This window comes from Cheilinus undulatus, linkage group 9, assembly GCF_018320785.1.
Source record: "Cheilinus undulatus linkage group 9, ASM1832078v1, whole genome shotgun sequence".
Taxonomy (NCBI): Eukaryota; Metazoa; Chordata; class Actinopteri; order Labriformes; family Labridae; genus Cheilinus; species Cheilinus undulatus.
In genome coordinates, this window is record NC_054873.1 from 13,605,204 (window position 1) to 13,624,352 (window position 19,149).

The 19,149-nt window shown below is 39.9% G+C and overlaps 1 protein-coding gene across 2 annotated transcripts in view; it reads left to right on the top strand.

Annotated features, from left to right (window-relative positions):
• The window catches only part of mgat4c (mgat4 family member C), a 202,729-nt gene that overhangs the window by 131,018 nt on the left and 52,562 nt on the right, over positions 1-19,149 (top strand). For both annotated transcript variants that reach the window (XM_041796227.1, XM_041796228.1), the window contains exon 5: positions 8,837-8,962. The gene's annotated coding sequence lies outside the window, so the exon portion shown is untranslated. The remainder of the gene's footprint in view (positions 1-8,836; positions 8,963-19,149) is intronic.

Consider the following 19,149-nt stretch of genomic DNA (forward strand, 5'->3'; position numbering starts at 1 on the left):
TATATGAGTGGGATATGTATTTTAATCAACTGGAAATTGCGAATGCAGATAAATGCAGGCCCATATTTCAAAGCTTTATCATCTCGTGCTGAATATCACTGCTTATATGTTGCTAATGTAATTCTCATCATGAATCAAACTGCATAAAAGTCCATTAGATCAAATCTCCATGTGATTTAGTGTATCACATATCCTACCATGTCAGTGCGCTCATTGCTTCACTGGCTGCAGTCATTGTTTGCTGGCTGGCATTACAACCAAACCACATCCCGTTGCTACTGCCTTGTTCTGTTCAAACAGCACTGAGTAGTCTTGTAATATTTCAGACCTGGAACAGACATTTCAGACAGGAGATTTGCAAGATGGATTTTCCTGATGACAGACATGGGATCTGGCCAATCCATCAGCTTTGGAAGATTAGTAGTTAAGAATCTGAATCCAACTGATTAATCAGACTTTATTTATTCATGATGAACTGCAAAAGACAGTCCAACTGTTTATAAATTATAACCATACTTCAGCAGAATGAGATTATTCAGACTGAGTTGTTAGAATATTGCTAGATAGAAATTGCTGCCATGTTAGAAATCACATGCATTTCTGTTTAAGCATGAACCTTCTGTTGACTCACTATATGGACAAAAGTATCAGGCCACACCTGTTAACTCTTTAGTTCAGATGTTTAAATCAGGCCACATGTGTAAAAAATCAAGCACCTAGCCATGCACTCTCCATTTGCAAACATTTGTGATACAAAATGGGTCATTCCGAAGAGCTCAGTGACTTCAGGGTGGCACTGTGATGGTTTCCACCATTGCAATAAGACAGTTTGTGAAATTTCATCCCTGATGGATACTCAACTGTAAACTGTAGGTGATATTGTTAGAAAGTGGAAGCATTTAGGACCAATAGCAACTCGGCCACAAAGCTGAAGACTATGTAAAAATGCAGAGCGGGCTCAACTACTGCTAAAAGTTGCCAAGGCTCTTCTGATTCCATCGCTGAAGAGTTCTGAACTTCCACTGGCATTAATGTAAGAACAAAGACGCTTAATGGAATGGGTTTCCATGCCCAAGCAGCTGCATGCAAGTCTTACATCACCAAGTCCAATGTGAAGCGTTAGATGGCATGGTGTAAAGCACACTGACACTGGATTGTGGACCGGTGGAAAAGCTTTCACTCATCTCTGTTTGACTATCAGATGTGTGAGTCTGGGTTTGGCGGATGCTGGGAGAATGATACCTGCCTGACTGCTAGGGATGGAATAAAATAATCGATACAGCATAGTACCGGGATATTTTGTCTGGTGATATATTGTATCATCTCGTCCACCAATTATCGATTTTTTTCAAATTAATGGCTAATATGAACTGAAGTCTATGATAATGGAAAAATGAAATCAATTGTTCGGACAATTGTTTGTCCAGTGAGGTCAGCAGAGGTGACAGTCATAGAGTAGAAGAAAGTTAGTACAACAAACATGTAGGCGCCAGGGGAAGGACACTAGGACATTACGAATGGAAGCAGGGCATGAATGAGATGGACATGACACATGAGGTTTTGCAAGTGCTAAATGAAAATAAAATACTGTGGAAATACAAACATGAGGGCAAGACTAATGCTAAATCAGCTAAACAGTTGAAATTAATGGTGTAGATTACAATATTTCTCAATATATAGTATTGCAATACTAACTATTGCAAAACATTTAAAATCACAATAAATCGAATCGTGACCCAAGTATCATGGTATCGTGGGGCCACTAGTGATTCCCACCCCTACTGGCTGCATTGTGCCAGCTGTGAAGTTCAATGGAGGAGGTTTTAATGGTATGAGGCTGTTTTTCAGGGTTACAACTAGGCCCCTTATCTCCAGTGAAGGCCAATCTTAATGCTTCAGCAGACCAAGACATTTCGGACAACGCTATGCTTCCAACTTTGTGGCAAAAGTTTGTGGAAAGGCCCTTTTTTTCCAATATGACTGTGCCCCAGGGCACAAAGCAAGGACACAAATTCCCACAAAACACTCCAAAATGTTGTGGACACTGAGGACGCTGTTGCAATTGCAAAAGGGGGGCAGTCTCTATATTAAAGTTAGTGTATTTGAAAAAAAAAATCATTGTAGTCCCTGTTAGTTATTGTAATGGTCACTTGGCTGAATACTTTTGTCCATTAGGTGCATGCAAGTGAAAAAGATGTTGGTGTCCAATATTTCCTGTGAAGCATTGACCTTGGCTCTAAGTGAAAGCCCACTAAAAGGTATTTTTCCTCCTGATTTCTTGGGTTCTTTAGAAGTTTTACAGCATTAGTATCATTCCCAATTATAACAGCGAGTTTGAAGAGTCTGATGGAATGTTTTGGTGAAGTCTAATATTAAAATGAGCAATTGAATTAATTATTATTGCTGAAGTGCTATAACCAGATTAATTTGGAGCTGCTGGTGTGGATTTCAATGAATCCATGATGAGTTAAATATTGAACACAGTGTCAAATGTACAGAGAATAGCTTCTCTCATATCTGTTGTCTATTGTAAACAGAAACTTCCCACATTAGCTGTGTGTGAGTAGGTGAAGCGGGGGCGATCAGCAGGTCTGTGTAATTAGTTCTTGCACTGAGGGAGGAAAAAGAATCACATTCATTATGTAAAAAATATGGCCACCATGAAGGAGGCTCTTGAATTGTAATGAAGAAGGCCCCCTTGATAACCATGAATTCACCAATTATGGCTCTCATATAACATTCAAATTATGTGCATTTTAACGACCGGCTTTGCCACAGACACTCGTGCATTTTCCTTTAGTTTCAAGGAGCTTCCCTTCTTGCAAATGTAGGAGTAATTAAGATAATTAAAGCTTTTGATGTTCCACATATAATCCAATGTGTGGCAATAGAGGATGTAAAAAAAGTTGTAATGAATTTCAAGACTTTGTCGTCCTCCTTCTGTTCCCTCCCATTTTAACAGCTCATTCTGGCTGGGAGTCCAATTTCTTTTCCTTTAATGGTTCTTATATTATTCTGGGAGAAATTCGCCTCTTTATTTCGCAGGATTAAAACTTTGTGTCCTTCATATGTTAACTCCCAAGATGAAAAACAACTATGTCAGAAAACTTTCAGTGTTTGGGAGAAGTTCTGAGGTCACAGCTCTGGCCCTTGAAAAATAAAGTATATAACAAAATTTTTTCCCTGAGAGCTCTCTGGCTTGACTATTTGTCTGCCTATACCAGAAGAAAGCATAAAGCACACCCACAGAAGCGCCACACAGTTGTCTAGGTGCAAAATGCAGCAGCTTTTCACTCTGCATTTTGTCCCTGAAATGCCCTTATTACCATTTCCACAAAGACTCTGAGACATGACAGCTATTTTAAAGCAAGAAGTAATATCTCCTCCAGATCAGCTGAACGCATGTGCCTGCATTATGTATGATGTATGTGTGAGAAAGAAAAAGAGAGACAGCGGAAAGAGGCGGGAGAGCTCCCTGGCTGAGCTTTTATCATCCTTAAATGTACCAAAATGAGTCTGGGGGAAAAGGAAGCCGTGTGGCTTTTGAAGAATTAATAAGCCTGTCTCATTTGGATGTGTGGAGCGTCTCGGACGGCCCATGGAAGCCCCAGTTCCACACTTTCCTGACAGTGCCTTTGATGATCACTGATAACGCCAAGCGACTCCCAGGGAGTGAAGCATCCGACAATGAGGGGAGAGTCAGCGGAGACCGGCCTCACTGATCCTGACTGAGCTTTATTATCTGGCCTCTCTCCTGCAAAGCTGAGCATTAGTTATTCCTGAGACAAAGCATTCAGGGCAGACTGTGTGCCCACTGCTCTGTGCATCTAGACGAGGAAATCTCGTCCTCTGACAAAGGTTACTGGTTTACCAGACAGTCTCATCTTTACTGAGGCAAGGCTGTCATATGATGCATTACAAGCAGATTAACTGAAGAACATGAAATGCCATCATGAGTCAAATTGTCTTCAAAATGTTTGGAGTGCCATATACACTCACCGGCCACTTTATTAGGCACACCTCACTAACACTGGGTTGGACCCCCATTTGCCTTCAGAACTGCTTTAATTCTTTGTGGCATAGTTTCAACAAGAGGTTGGAAACATTCCTCAGATATTTTGGTCCATATTGACACCATAGCGTCACACAGTCACTGCAGATTTGTCAGCTGCACATCTCCCATTCCACCACATCCCAATTTATTGGGCTCTATTGGATTGAGATCTGGTGACTATGGAGGCCATTGGAGTACAGTGAACTCACTGTCATGTTCAAGAAACCAGTTTGAGATTATTTGAGCTTTGCGACATGGTGCATTATCCTGCTGGGAATAGTTGTCAGAAGATGGGTACACTGGGGTCATAAAAAGATGGACATGGTCAGCAACAATACTCAGATAAGCTGTGGCATTTAACAATGCTCAGTTGTATCCATGCTTTCATGTTGTTAACACCAAATTCTGACCCTACCATCCGAATCTCACAGCTGAAATTGAGACTCATCAGACCAGGCAACATTTTTTCAATCGTCTATTGTCCAATTTTGGTGAATTGTAGCCTCAGTAGTGCGTTTAGTGATGGTATTCTGCAAATGTTGGTTGTAATGAGTAGTTATTTGAGTTACTGTTGTCTTTCTATCATCTCGAACCAGTCTGCCCACTCTGCTCTGACATCAACAAGGCATTCTCATCCACACAACTGCCCCCCACTATAGACTTTCCCTTTTTCAGACCATTCTCTGTAAACCCTAGAGTTGGATGTGCAATTTTTGAAATACTCAGACCAGCCCATACCAGCAACCATGCCAAGTTCAATGTCACTTAAATCCTCTTACTGCTCAGTTTGAACTTCAGCAAGTCGTCTTGACCACATCCGCCTAAATGCATTGAGTTGCTGCCATGTGATTGGCTGATTAACTTTTTGTGTTCACAAGCAATTTAACCTAATAAAGTGGCTGGTGATTGTATTTATGAATAAAACTATATATATTGCACAAGCAGAGACAATAATTATACCACACAGTTGAAGAGAATGATATATGACTGTGGACCCTCTTTAATCAAGTTTGTTTCATTTTGTTCCATGTATAGTACCACACTGTTCTCATTCGTTCATAGTCCATGTTATCTGTTTGAGTCATTCTGCATTCTCTCCTGCTCCAAATCAAAATTCACATCCCTTTTTTTAGATTTCTCAGCAGTCACGTCATGTGTCTTTACTGTCACATTATTCTAGCATGAGGAAGTAGGAGTGATTAGAGCTATTGTGATAAAAGCCACCATCCAGAAAATTTGATAAAAACCCAGTGAGTCAGAGGCCTAGAAATGTGCTCTGGCAAACAAAATAATCAGGCAGAGGTGATACAGAAGCAGGTATGTAACTACGTACCCATGCCGGGCAATTTTCTACTCTGCTCCTCGTAACCTACAGGAAATGACAGAAAAGCATCAGCTGCCTTTGTTGAGGACAATTTTGTGATTACGGGGTTGATAGCTTCATTCTGCCGTTTGATAGCAGGCACATCCGCCCTGTTTAGGGCTACTTTGGCCGGCTTTCTCTGCAACAATGCCACCTCCTGAAGTAGCCCACATCCTTTCATCCTGCAAAGATGCTACACCAATAATGGAGTTCTGTATTTTTGGTAAGTAACAAAGTGCAGGGTGAGGGGGTTGTTGGGCTTTCTTTCACACAGTCCGATTCAAAGTGAGGTTTTTTGAGGTCAGGGTAATGGGTTAGTGCATCCTTAATGTGTTGATCTGTATTTATATGCAACTAGCAATTTAATTCTAGTGCATGAATATGTTTGAATATTAATGTGTATGCTGACTTTCGTCTACAGTGACTGCAGAGGCTTGCAACGCATGAATTATAAGGATTTAATCAAATTCCGAGCTGCTGGAAGAAGGGAGCCTGTCAATTTCTTGTTCTGCTTTTATCATGGATTTCTTAAGAGAAGTAGGAATGCCCTGATCACATTTTTTTGTGCTGATTATATGATATATTAATGTGTGAGACACAGATACTGATCATGTTTTATATTTAGATGTAACAGCTGGTTGGTCAGTCTATTAAGCTTCAGAGTGACTTGCAGTGTCGATAAAAGAAGCACAAAAGTCATACTTATTCGGTCAACAGCGTGCTGTACTTTTTTCATCAAAGAATACAAAAACCTCAGAAGGAGCAGTGCAAAGGTCTCCTCCAGCAAGGACAACTGAGTTACACAATGCAGAGATTAACTAATTATACATCTTCATTTGTGTAAAAATAAATTAACAAGATTATCACCAGACTGAGAAAATATTAAGCCCATTCAGAAGCATAAACAGTGCAAAGGTCTTATAAATAATATATATTGGGTCACAGAACATCAACTCAGTTGACATAAAATCTTCAAACACCCCCCATGCCTGGCTGTGCACATCTCTGAAATTTATACAGATGTGGATGCACCTGATGTCAAAACATGCTACAGATGTGATTTTTGGAGACCACTGCCCCCTAGCTCTGCAGAGAGGAGGAAGCTGAAGCTAGGTATGCACTAGACATTTCAGCATCATGATTCTGCTTCAGTTTGTGTCCATGCTGCCGTCCATTTTGTATAACAGAGCCTTTACCTGAACTGTCATTACAAGTTTGGTTATGTTCAGTCTCTGGACTGTTAAACAGTTGGCTGGTTTAACCTTTTAATCTCCAAAAACAGACAGAGGGCTTTTTAAAAGGAGAAATTAAATTATTATTAGTAGAAAATCTTTCATTTTCTGTTGACAGACAGCTGTATGTGGCAGAGTTCCAGTTATCACAGTAATAAAAGCCTGACTCAACAACATGATTGTGGATGCAGTGATAGGCTGCAAATTTCTGCCAGCTGACAAAATGACTCATCAAAAGAATGCATAACTCTTTTTAAGTGCTGTTGGTACTAGGGGTGCATGATGTACTACTACTACTACTACTACTACTACTAATTCAGTTCAACTCAAGTTTATTTATATAGCACATTTAAAACAACTTCAGCTGACCAAAGTGCTTCACATGAAGGAACAGCAAAAAAAAAACAATAATAATAATAATAATAATAATAATAATAATAAATTCCTTTATTTAGTCTTCATTGCCATTTTCAAAGTGTCCCAGTCTTTAGCCAAAAAAGCGTAAACACTTGTATATTCTGTCAAATTGAAGATAATTACATCTACTTTGGAAACATTTTTCTGAGGGAAGGACCCCCTGAGCCCCCCATCTGATTGTCCCAGATGCTTTTTCTATGCTTTGACACCCGTGATCTTGAGTTAACGTTTGGTCAGCCTGGCAGCAGGCAAAGAGATGAAGCTGAGAAAAGTATATTTTGCTAAGTTGCAGTCAAATCAGCCATGCCACTAATCATGGATGACTCATTATTAATATTTAAACCTAAACATTTTTAAAAATTTGGCCACCATAGTGTGAAATTATGCTTCTCCAGCCAGCCTCAAGTGGACACTCAGGGAACTGCAATTGTTTTTTTGTTTTTTTTACTTTCCTGATTGGTTTCTTTTTTCAACTACGGTGATTGCTACTTGATTTGTTATTTTACTGACAGAAACAGATCATAATACAACGTTAACATTAACATTATCCTGGTTGTTCAATATGAATTTTTACATTTTTAAGTAACTGGACTTGTTACTGGAGTTGTTCCGATTTCCGATAACAGTATCGGAAATACATCCGATACTGCTTAAAATGCATGTATTGGTATCGGCGAGTACACAAGGTTATGCATTGATCTGATACTATTTGGTTCCATAATCACATGATGCTGCCCAAAGAGCATAAAGGAGAGAGAGCCTGTGATGCAGCCCCTGTATTATTGTATTTTCAATATTTAGCAGTAAAACTCAGTAACCAGCAGAAAACAATTTCAGGGTCACAGAGATGTTGTACTTTATGATTCTAATTGTTGAGCCATGTTCTGAGTCAAATAAAGGTCTAAAATAATTTGCTAGTCCAGAAAGTTCACATCAGCATCAGGTTGGTACTTGGTATCGGCAGTGGTGGAGTACTGTACTTAAGTACATTTTTTCAGTATTTGTACTTTACTTGAGTATTTGGTTTTTTGGAAACAAATGACTTTCACTCCACTACATTTCAAAGACAAATGTCATACTTTCGACTCCACTACATTTCTAGGAAGCTTGTCGTTAATCGTTCCTTTTAGGTTCAGCATAGCTTTGTAGTCAGATGTTGTTGTTTTTATTTTTTTTTTTCTAAAATGCAATTGGCTACATGCTGTGCTCCTCACAGAAGGGAACCAATCACAGTCACCGCTCACACCTGGGATGGATTTTGGAAATAGGCTACGTCATCCTCGCTCTGTGTAGCAAGCTCCCCTGCCTTCATTCAAACAAAACTTTGCAATGGAGATGACAGAAGAAACTCAAGCTGAAAAACCAGCTCACCCATGGCCATATCTCAGCTCGATGTTTGAGATTTCAGAAATGAGGAATGATTCATATCATCAGAAATTAAATGACAATAGTTGTCCTTATTGTTTTTGATTGCATGTCTATGGTGAAGTTTTTACAAGGAAAAAATGGTATCGGAACATCTCTACTTGTTACACATTTTGGGGGATCTTTGGGGTATCTTACCACGGCCTCCGTGAGTGGAGGAAGGTAACTTCCTTTGGGCGGGAAACACAGGTATTTTTACAGCCACCCAATTGTGTTTGCCTACCATTTTTTCCTTTAAAAGAAGTCATATGTAATCATCATCTGCGTGCATGAGAAATCTATTCACGTGTAGATACCTCCTGTAAATGCACTGATTGACGCCCTTGTTTGAACTTTTTTCTACAGATCTTTACAGCCTCCAACCTCCACCCTCCCTTGATGGCTGTCATACGTCACCTGTTCAACAATAAACCTCCACACACACAGCTCACCTGCTATGATTAAGGAATACTGAGTGAAACATTTGAAAAGGTGAGTGCTGTGATTTGACTGTCTTCATGCTGATGAATACTGTCAAAAGAGCCAAAACACAAACAGTAAGTCATAAAGAATGGGACAGGGCAGGATGAATATCTCTACCACTGATGCACAGTGCCTTTCTGTGGGAAATACTGCTGCAGCAGCTACAGCAGATGAGTTGATCACGTTTTTTTAAACTGACAGTTGAAGGTGCTGTATTTTAGTCTGATTTGACTCACATGCTGATGTGCGTAAAATTTATTGACCGGCAATTCAATTAGATTCTATACTACAGCGCACAAACAGGGCTTCTTTCAGCCACTGTAACCAGAGCATTAACCACAGGTGTTATGTTTAGCTGATTGATGACTAGATGCATTAATTCCAATCTGCTGAGCATAAAAAATGGCCAATTATGATCAGTTGTAACGATATTGCTTTAAAAAATATTCATCCAAGGCTCCCTTAGGTATCTGAAGGTACTTTATTGATCCTGCAACAACATTTACGATCATTATTTTGTCTTTTGAGGGTCCTTTGCATACATTTTACCTTTTCCTGGAACATAACCTGTTATATCAATGCTGAAGTTTGACATGTAGCTCCAGGAAACCTCACCTGTGACCCTGCTTTCATTTGTTGCCTCAGGATATTTCTCTTCTTCAACAACGTACCTTCATTCACTGACATCAGTAACCTGACAACTGATGTGAAAAACAAGAAACAATCCAATACACCAACTGAATGCACAGGAAGGTTCACAGAAGTTTTATAGGACATCTTCAAGAACAAAAACTTGTATAGTTCAGGCCACAACTCTCATTAGCTTTTCAAAGGGATATGTATGGAATAGATCGGTGCATGGGAAATTCCTCCTTAACAAACTCACATGCTATTGTCAGCAACTTAACCAGAGTCACATGGCTAAAGGATGGCATGATGGGAAACAGAAAGTCAGCCCAAGAGAAAGAGAGCAATGAGCAGAGTATCGACGTGGAGGGCAAAATTAGAATTGATTTGCAGAGAAAAGGGGGTTGCTGTCTTGCAGAGGCAGCGTCTCCTGTGAATTCCTAATCCAGCGGTCTTGGAGGAAATCTCTGTGGCAGAACCAGCCTCTCATTATTCTCAGAGACAGGCCTGCAATCTGGAGCAGATTGGAAGCTCGACAAGCATCAGGCCGTATTAAGATTCAACCCCTCCGAGGTGCTGGCAGACCACAGGCCTGATGGGAGGCTTGTAAACCACCAGCTCACCATAGACATCAGCATGTTGAGCAGTTCAATCAGAGAAAAGCAAATAATCCAAGACTCTTTGGAAATGACTGATCGGGGATGCATATTTATGACATGTTTGCTGCTTTGTCTTGATGAGCCTCCAGAATTTTGTATTGAAACAGTAAAAATGCTAACATGAAGTCAAAGATGAGAATATCATTAAGTAATCAAAGTTTCTAAGTTAATGTTTATGTTGGTAACTGCTCAAAAGTAGTTCTTTTTGCTTTTAAAGCCTTTTCACAACAGTTATTATGTGTTAGCATTTACACAGTTTGATTAAGACCCCCCTTTATTTTACTGTTTTACTTTTATTAAACCTTTATTGCAATCTCAAAGAATCACTGTAGGCATTCCCTCATTTTCAACAATGAAAGGCATTAAAAGAATATGCACAAAGAACAGCATCAACAAAAATCAAAAGCACTGACATGCAAGCGTGGAGTTTCTATTGAATCCAAGCTTTATTTTGATTCAAAGACATAAGTATGTTATAAAGTGGTCTATTGCATGTTATCCTTTGCAGCACTGTCATATCTTTGTCCCATTTACCACACTACATTGCAGCTTGCCCTAATAACAAATTGGCCAGATTCCATGTCAATCATCAGGTCGATCCATTTCGTAAAGCTTCGAGCTGATACTCTTGTGCCCAGTCAGAGAATGGCCAGATCAATCAGCGTCATTATCAGAAAATGGGGCTCTCCTTTTCTGTTGGCCATTGCATGCCTTTGAAGTCTTGCTTTACTTGCCAAATTGGTCAAGTTAATATGACCCACATTATTGACAAGGTTCCTACCATTTTAAGAAAAGAGGTGTTTATATTTTCAAACTGGCTCAATTTTGCTCAACATGGTGCGTATATAGGGTGAAATAAAATATGGTTATCACAGCTTACCATTACAAGGGGCAGTGTTTTTGCCAACCTCCATGGGCCCTCCATGTGACCGGGCCCATCCACGCGGAGATGAATTCAGAAGTATACACGAAAGTTTTTTGTCGTATTGGCATTTCAGCTACATGGAAACAGCGTTTTGGGAGGCAGTAAACACTACTTTTTGAAACCGGGCCCCAGAGTGAACAAATCTGTAAAAGCTTACGTTTCGTCGCCGTGTGGACAGCCACTTGAAACGATCTTGAAACGTTCACGTAATACACAGCATAGCCCACTTAAGCCGCATGCCGGGTCAGACTAAAACAACTTTTGCCGATTTCAGGGCTGTGTTCGTGCTGCAGAAGCTGCTGAGCTTATTATGGCTTTTACAGCAAAATTTGATACCCCTTTACCACCACTGTGAACAGCAGACACCAGATGTTCTTAAATCCACTACGGAGAACAACGAGAAGGGCAACCAGGAGAAAGTTCGGGGCAGTTTTCTCTAATCTTCTTCTCTCTTTTGGTGCATTTCTGTAGAAGCACTACAGTGCCACTTTCAGGCTTGTCATGTATACTACAGCGTTTTCAGTTGTTTTCAGTGGCTCTGTGCATATGCCGACATTTCCTGAAACGATCCTGTGTTAACAGGAAACTTTTTCTAAACAAAATGGAAATATATAATTTTCGTCTCTGTGTGGACAAGGCCTCAGAGAGTTCTGCCCCTTTTCTCCCCTTATGGCCTAGTTGATCAGGGTGCCAAAAGCTTCAAAGCAATACACAAAAAGTCTCAACAGTCTACTTTATTTGAGTGTTTTAATTCAAAAAAGGAGTCCTCGACCCAGCTATGCAGTGGTATGTTGTATTTTTAATCCCCTGTTCCCCTCAGTTTTAATTGGACAGCAGGTCCACAACAGCAGACAGAAATCCCTCCACAGGAGCTTTAGGGCTTGGCTGCAGGGAGGCGGTGAAATCTAAACTGAAGTGACACATACAGACGGGACCGAGGGGAAGGGAAAATGAGCTTTTCCTGGGGAAAGGGGAAACCTTTGAATAGGCAGATTGACAGGTTGAGCAGTCAGAGGAGATGGAAAGCACTTGTAGCTGCTCGGACGCGTCAAGGGGTCAGATGCCAGGGCTGGCAGCTTTTTTAGAGTGGCGGCATTCTTTTTTTTATTTTTTACCGTGTGACATCCTTGTCAAATGTTTGGCAGCAGGATCTCTCACAACAAACACAGTGGGAATCTGACGGTTAATCTAATTTAACCAGTCCCAGTCGTGTGTATGTCCTCAGGGGGGCGGCTTTGTCTCGACAACATGTTGGAGGGAATGTTGACATAAGTCTAGGCTTCCCTGTGTGCATCATAGGGGCGATCTTTGAGGTGCAGCCCTCAGAGTAATACTAAACGTTCATGGGAAATGAAAAAAATCCCTTTTTATCACTATTATTTGTAAGACTATGTTGATAAAACTAAAAAGTAATTCCTTTATAATTGAAAAACCACAAGCAATGCAGTCCTATAAGGAAAACATGACATGCCACTAAACGTTGCATACACCAGCATCATCAAGTCAGTGCTATAGCAAGGAATTTTTGAACTTTAAAATGCAAGGACTTGTCTGCATCATTTCTTTTCTGTTGTGCACTGAGTTGTTGCTGTCAGTGAAGGTTCTGATTAAACTCAAGCAATGTTGAACAATATTTGTTACCCAATCCAATCTACTTTATTTATAAAGCATAAAGACACAGCATTGCTGTTTTCCTAAAATTCTGTATGGTGAATAAAAATCAGACATAATAACAGCAGAAAATACAAGACAGAAGATATAAAAACACAAAATACTAAAAGGAAGCACATAAGAGCACTGTAAAATAGACCACACAATGTAAATACCAACTTAGGAGCCAAAGAATTAAAAAGGGCACCATTTAAACGTTGATCGGGTGAGGGACATTTTGGTTTTGAAGGCAAGATCACCTCGATTCAGCCTGATTTCTAGGATGACATTTTCAATTAATTACTCAATAACAAATCAATATCCTCACTGATTTAAGAGATTGTTAAAGATTGATTGCACGGATACATACTAAGAAAAAAGGATTGACTCTGAAGTACTCTAGAAGAGCTCATTCAAAATTCAGCTTACCACGGATACAGCATAGAAACTGGGCACAAGACACGGGGTTCATCGTTCAAGTCAGCAGGGACCCCATGAGAGACAGTAGAGGGTGCTCATGTCACACAAAGCCACCCAGCACAGTGGAAATTCAGAAAAACATCTTATTTAGAGCACCATCAATCTCTCGATAGTTAATTATCAAGTCTTTTTAAATTAATTCTAAATTAAAATTCCTAAATAAGGATTATCTAAACTCATATCTTCTGTTGAATTCAATACTAGGTACTGTCATTTTCAAAGCTGGAGCACAGGCCCCCCTTTACTTTGGAGAATTTATTCAGTAACCAGCCAAAATGCCTCCCTCTAGTGCTTTTTTTGTAAAGTGCTGCTTCACTTGCATGAAGCTACATACTTACTGTACATATATTGTAGATTTTAAGCAATCCATGGATAGAATGTGGAATCTACGCTCCCAAAACACATCCATAGGGGTGTCTTGAGATCTCGTGGCCTCTTCAGACAGGGCGCACTTGGAGAAGGTAGGCTATGTTAGGCTACAGTGTAGGAGATGGTTATAGTTTTTTCTACATAATTTTGTGTGTGTATGGTAAAAATGGGAGAAAAATCCAAAAATGTTTTCAGTGTGTTATTTTTCACCCAGAAAGCTTCTGTGTTTGGCACTATTTTGCTTCCTGCTATGTGTTCTTCTACATCAGCATATCAGAACAGCTGTTTGGGTTCGCAGGCTTTATCAATAAAATAAAAAATATCTACTCAAGTGAAGATGATGTGCAATTTCCTGTGGTTACAGGGGGATACTTTTACAAACTGGAGTCTACAGAGGAACCTCTACAGATAGAAACTTAGCAGAAAGGATGAGAGGGTAAGAAATTTTAGTGGAGACTGGCTAGCAGGAGACATCCTGGCTTACCAAGTAGTATAGGTTCAGAAATTTAGCACCCATGTCAATGAGAGCTGCTGTCAGCCTGCATCACTCCCCATCCAGAGTTCCCTGTCTTACTGAATGCTGGTGTTTTACAGACTTTCTTCAACTTTCTAAGGATACATTGGCAAAAATGACCTCGACCAGAAGGGTTGAATTGAAATTTGTCGTCAAAGTTAGTATACAGCTGTGGCGTTATTCTTCTAATGGCTGATAAAAAGACAAGATGCAGCGAGGTTTTAACCTTGCATAGCAGATGGATACAACTGTTTCCTTGTTTCTCACTGGCAAATCCATCTTGCAAAGCTCCCGTTTGAACCATTTGGGCCCGGTTAGAAAGTGACAGGACCATTTAGCAAAGAGGGGCAGTACTTTCTGGCGCGGCAGAGTCGTGGCGTATGCAGGCAGCAACAAGAGGCCGGTGCAATTATGGTGAAAGACATTAGCGTGGATGCTGCTAAAGCACTAGTTTTATCAGAACTTGACGAAATTTCTTTGTTAAAGAAAGAACAAGTAACAGCGTTGAGTTGTTTTCTTTTCAAAAACAACAAAAGTCGTGTATTGACATGTCTACAGTCGCCATGATTTGCGTTATGCAGTTCTAATGGAGTTTACTCCTTCAGTGGGGGTGCAGCTTGTTGGCGGCTACGTCACGTGATTTGTTGCTCTGATTGGCCCGTAAAGATGTGACAGACAGAACATTCATCCAATCACCCTCCAAGTTTTTTTCAAAGGCGCTGCCCTTTCCCAAACCCTGTGTACAGTAGTTTCCCATCTGGCGTGCCAGGTTAGTTAGGTTTACTTTATAAAAACAATGTGTCAGCTGTTAAAGTGGTAAACTGAGTTGAAATAACTAGTTTTAGCTCAGTTGCTTGTTATTTCCTCTGAAAAAGCCTACAGACCCATCTGATATGATGAGGTGGAAGAACATGTAGGTGGAAGTCGAAGCATGCGTTGCAAAATAGTGCCAAACACAGAGGCTTTCTGGGGAATAGATAAAATGCTTCAAAAACTTCTGATACTGCATACAATTAACCAACATTGAAAAGACTGGAGGCTAACGCCACTCCTACCAGCAAGTACCTTATACATCCCAACTTCAAAAAAACTGGAACATCCCTTTAAAATCCATCCATCCATTTTCTACACCGCTTATCCCATTGGGTTTTGCAGGGGAGGCTCAAGTCTATCCCAGCTGTCACTGGGCGAGAGGCGGGGTACAACCTGGGCTGTTTGCCAGTCAATCGCAGGGCTGACATATAGAGACAGACAACCAGGCATGCTCACACTTACACCTACGGCTAATTCAGAGTCACCAAATAACCTAATGAGCATGTTTTGGTGGTGGGAGGAAGCCAGAGTACCCAGAGAGAACCCACACATGCATGGAGAGAACACGCAAACTCCACACAGGAATGCCCTGACCGGGAAGCGAACCAGGGACCTTCTTGCTGTGAGGCAACAGCGGTGGAGCCCTCCCTTTAAAATGTTTGGATTAAATCTTTTCTTTTTTTCCTATCCTGGGGACTGTTTCCAGTTCAGCAGGACTGTTTTTGTCATAGTGTGACCATGATTCTTTGCAATACATGGCATGATAGATACACAGCAGTTTTGCTATTGTTGGGATAATGAGGAGAAAAAACACTAATGGCCACGAGAGTGACCGGCAAACTTTCTTCAGGTAATCGACACTTTTTTAAAATCACTGTGCCCACCTTTGATTGAAAGCAGCATTTACACAACCAAAGTAGTAAATAATTAAGGCAAGTGATGGCAAGTGGAATCATTATCATTGCTACACTTTGAAGGGATTTGCAAAACAGAAACTCAGTTGTCACTTACCCATCATCATTGGGACAAATCTGCCCTTGGAGGCTGGGTAGAGGAAGTATATAAACAAAGTAATTATATTTTGTTGACTTGATTGTCTGCTATTCCAACAGTCCTGCCAGCAGAGGTTTGATAAACAGCAATGAGACGTCTGCTCCTGGTTCATTTGATACCCCTGCGCCTCAAAAGTCTTCTCTTTGAAACGAGCTGATAGCAGGACTGCATGTTGTCCTCATAATTTATAAACTTCCATTAGGTTGTGCTCCTGATAATCGTTCTCCTGGCTCTGCTCCAGCAGCTGAAAACATATTTTTCAAATGCTCCTTAATATGTCGCTATATCTCTCTTACCTTTTTATCTTTGGCGTAGTTCAATGTTAAACACCTCATTCTTAATCTTAAACAACAAACAGAAGCATAATGGAGCTAAGGAGAAGTGTTTTCACCATAAAAGTGATTCAGTGACCTGTTGATTCATGGATTAAGGGCACTTCAAAGGAGGAAGTCTTTATCTTTTATTGAACTTGTGGATAAGAAGGCTAATATTCATCTCTCCTAAACATCGGAGGACTAAAGTGCTGTATGAAATGACTTTGTAATGAAATAAAATTATTGCATGGAACATATTTTCCATCAACTTTACAAGCCCTACTTGAGGAGTATTTGAATTAACATGCACAGCTGATGTACTCACAAAATCCCAGATTGGCATTTTAATGCTCCCATTATCTGCTGAGGGAGACGGAGCTCCCACACGCAGCTCAACTTGCTGACTTGTGAGTTTCTACCAAGACTACATGAAAAAAGCTGCAGGGCAAGAAAACAAAATCGTAGAGAGTGTTTTAATTAATGAAAGAAAGATAGTTAGTGCTGTGAGACTTTTCAGCCTAAGAATCTCAAATTAACATTTAGAGAATCAACCACTGATTCCCACAAATTTCACCAGACTCCTCGCAACAGTAAAAACTTTTAGGAGTCAGCTGGGATCCAACAGTTTTCCATTCATTCCAACTCAAATGAGCTATTACAAAGACATGGGCTACAACCGAGGCATTTAACAGCACAATTAAATTCCAACAGCCTTGTATCCATTGAGCAATTAACCTTTGGTAAACCAATTATTATTTAGTACGTGATGACAAAAGTTAGGTCCTAGAGGAGCTGTGTCCTGCTTTAATAGACGCTCTCATACCCTATAAAAGATGGCAATGTGGAGCCAGTTTAGTGCCCTATTAGCTTTAGTTCTGCTGAACTACTGCCAGCTTGCTTCAGCTGCAAGTATTGATGAATTGGCACTGAACAGTCTCACGAATCAGTCTGGGTTTGGCAAGAAGGAGAGAACAAATGGAGGAAAATTAATTTGACCCGCTAAGGGGAAGTGAAAGCGTCCAATCCAGTGAGAGCTGGTACGATGGACAGGATGCAAACCAAGGCCTTCAGATGGTCCACATGGAGCCATGATCACAGGGGTTCGATCAGCTGCTGAACCAGAAACTATCAAGAGGTGATAATTACAAAGATAATGTCTTTATTTTTGAAACACCTTTGAAACTAAGGGTTTATAATTGTGTTGTCATACAAGCAAAAGCATACTTTAGAACAGTGGTTCCCAACCTTTTTTCTTTAGAGCCCCCTACTCATAGCCCCCCAGAACCCAGAAAAATACATCAATTTAAATTGTTTTTATCGACAGAATCCCAACATAAGAGGACTACATTCATTGTTCTTGGCAAAAGATCTATGCAAACTATCCATTGTTATTTGTTAATTTTCAATAATTTTTTTTTTTACTTTAAAAATAAATGTTTGTGAAGAAAAATAAAAGTTTGAGACTATAAAGTCAAAAATCCCACAACTGTTTTCAGATTGTTTTTTGTAAAATTTTTATTTTACACTGTTGTAAATTTACGATTTTAAAAACTTGACATTTTTTAGGCTCTAGTGTCAAAATTCAAGACTTTCTAAACTTTAAATTTTTTTATTTTTTTTTCATTTTTTAACTGTAATTCTCAGTTTATTTTTCTTACAAATGTATGACTCTTCAAAAAATGTTTTTTTTTTTTTTTTTTACATTTCTTTGCACAAAAATTAACAGATTCTCTATATTTTATCAACTTTATGTTGGTTCTAACACATGTTCCTATTTAGTAGTAGTACATGTAATTTGATGTCAGAGCAGACAGGACAAAATCAATTTTGTAGTACAAACTTAATAGAAACAATCAAAGGAGGTAAAAGTATTAGAAAATTATTAAGAAAAATAATTCAACAATAAAAGTAGCAATAAATGGATCAATAAAAGGCAATCAAGAGAATATATCTAATGAAAAAAAGTTGTATTAAACACATTTTTAAGGAATGATACACAGGGCATCACCTGCTCCAGACCAAAATGTTCCAAAGCAAAAGCATAATTTCTTTGGTTTAAGCCTTGACTGAAGAAGCAGAAAGGCAACATATGGGGACCTGAAGCAATCAACTGCAGCAGATAATGCCAACAGTTTTGGGTAGTAGCTTTGAGCCAGACCCATTCGGCACCTTTAAAGTCGTGAAGCCATTATGGAAGAGATTGTGTTGATGTGGTATCGTCTCAGTGATGATGATGATACAGTGATGTTACGAGTGTTGACAACTCTCATCAGGTTACCCACATTAACTCTGCCTTGTATTCTGTTCCTTACAATCCCTCTGGAAATTTGACAGCTCACTGTACACCCATCCATTCACGCAGCATTGTGTAAATATATAACGCATTGACTGCCATTAGTACACACTTAGTCATTTGAACGACATCGTAAATGACGTTGTTGATTTGTCACAGGAGGCTCATTTGTCATTTTAGCTGTGACTTCAACAATCTGGACAATTCCCAGCCCGTTATATCCCTCATGGAACATGGAGCAGCAGAGCCATAAATTTATCACAGGCAATGCCATTACCTTTAGCTTGACAGCCCTCAAGCAAAGGCAGTGCAATAATAGAGAATAGATTTTATCCCGTGTGGAGCCGAGGCTTTCGCCTGTGCTTTATTTCCTCCTCGGAGCCTCTGAGATAAAGGAGAAAATAAGGTAGCCACTGAAGTGTTATACCTACCTTAATGAAAGGTTTAAACTGATACCAGTATTGACTCAGAAGCCCCAGGAGCAGGCCTGTATATCAGA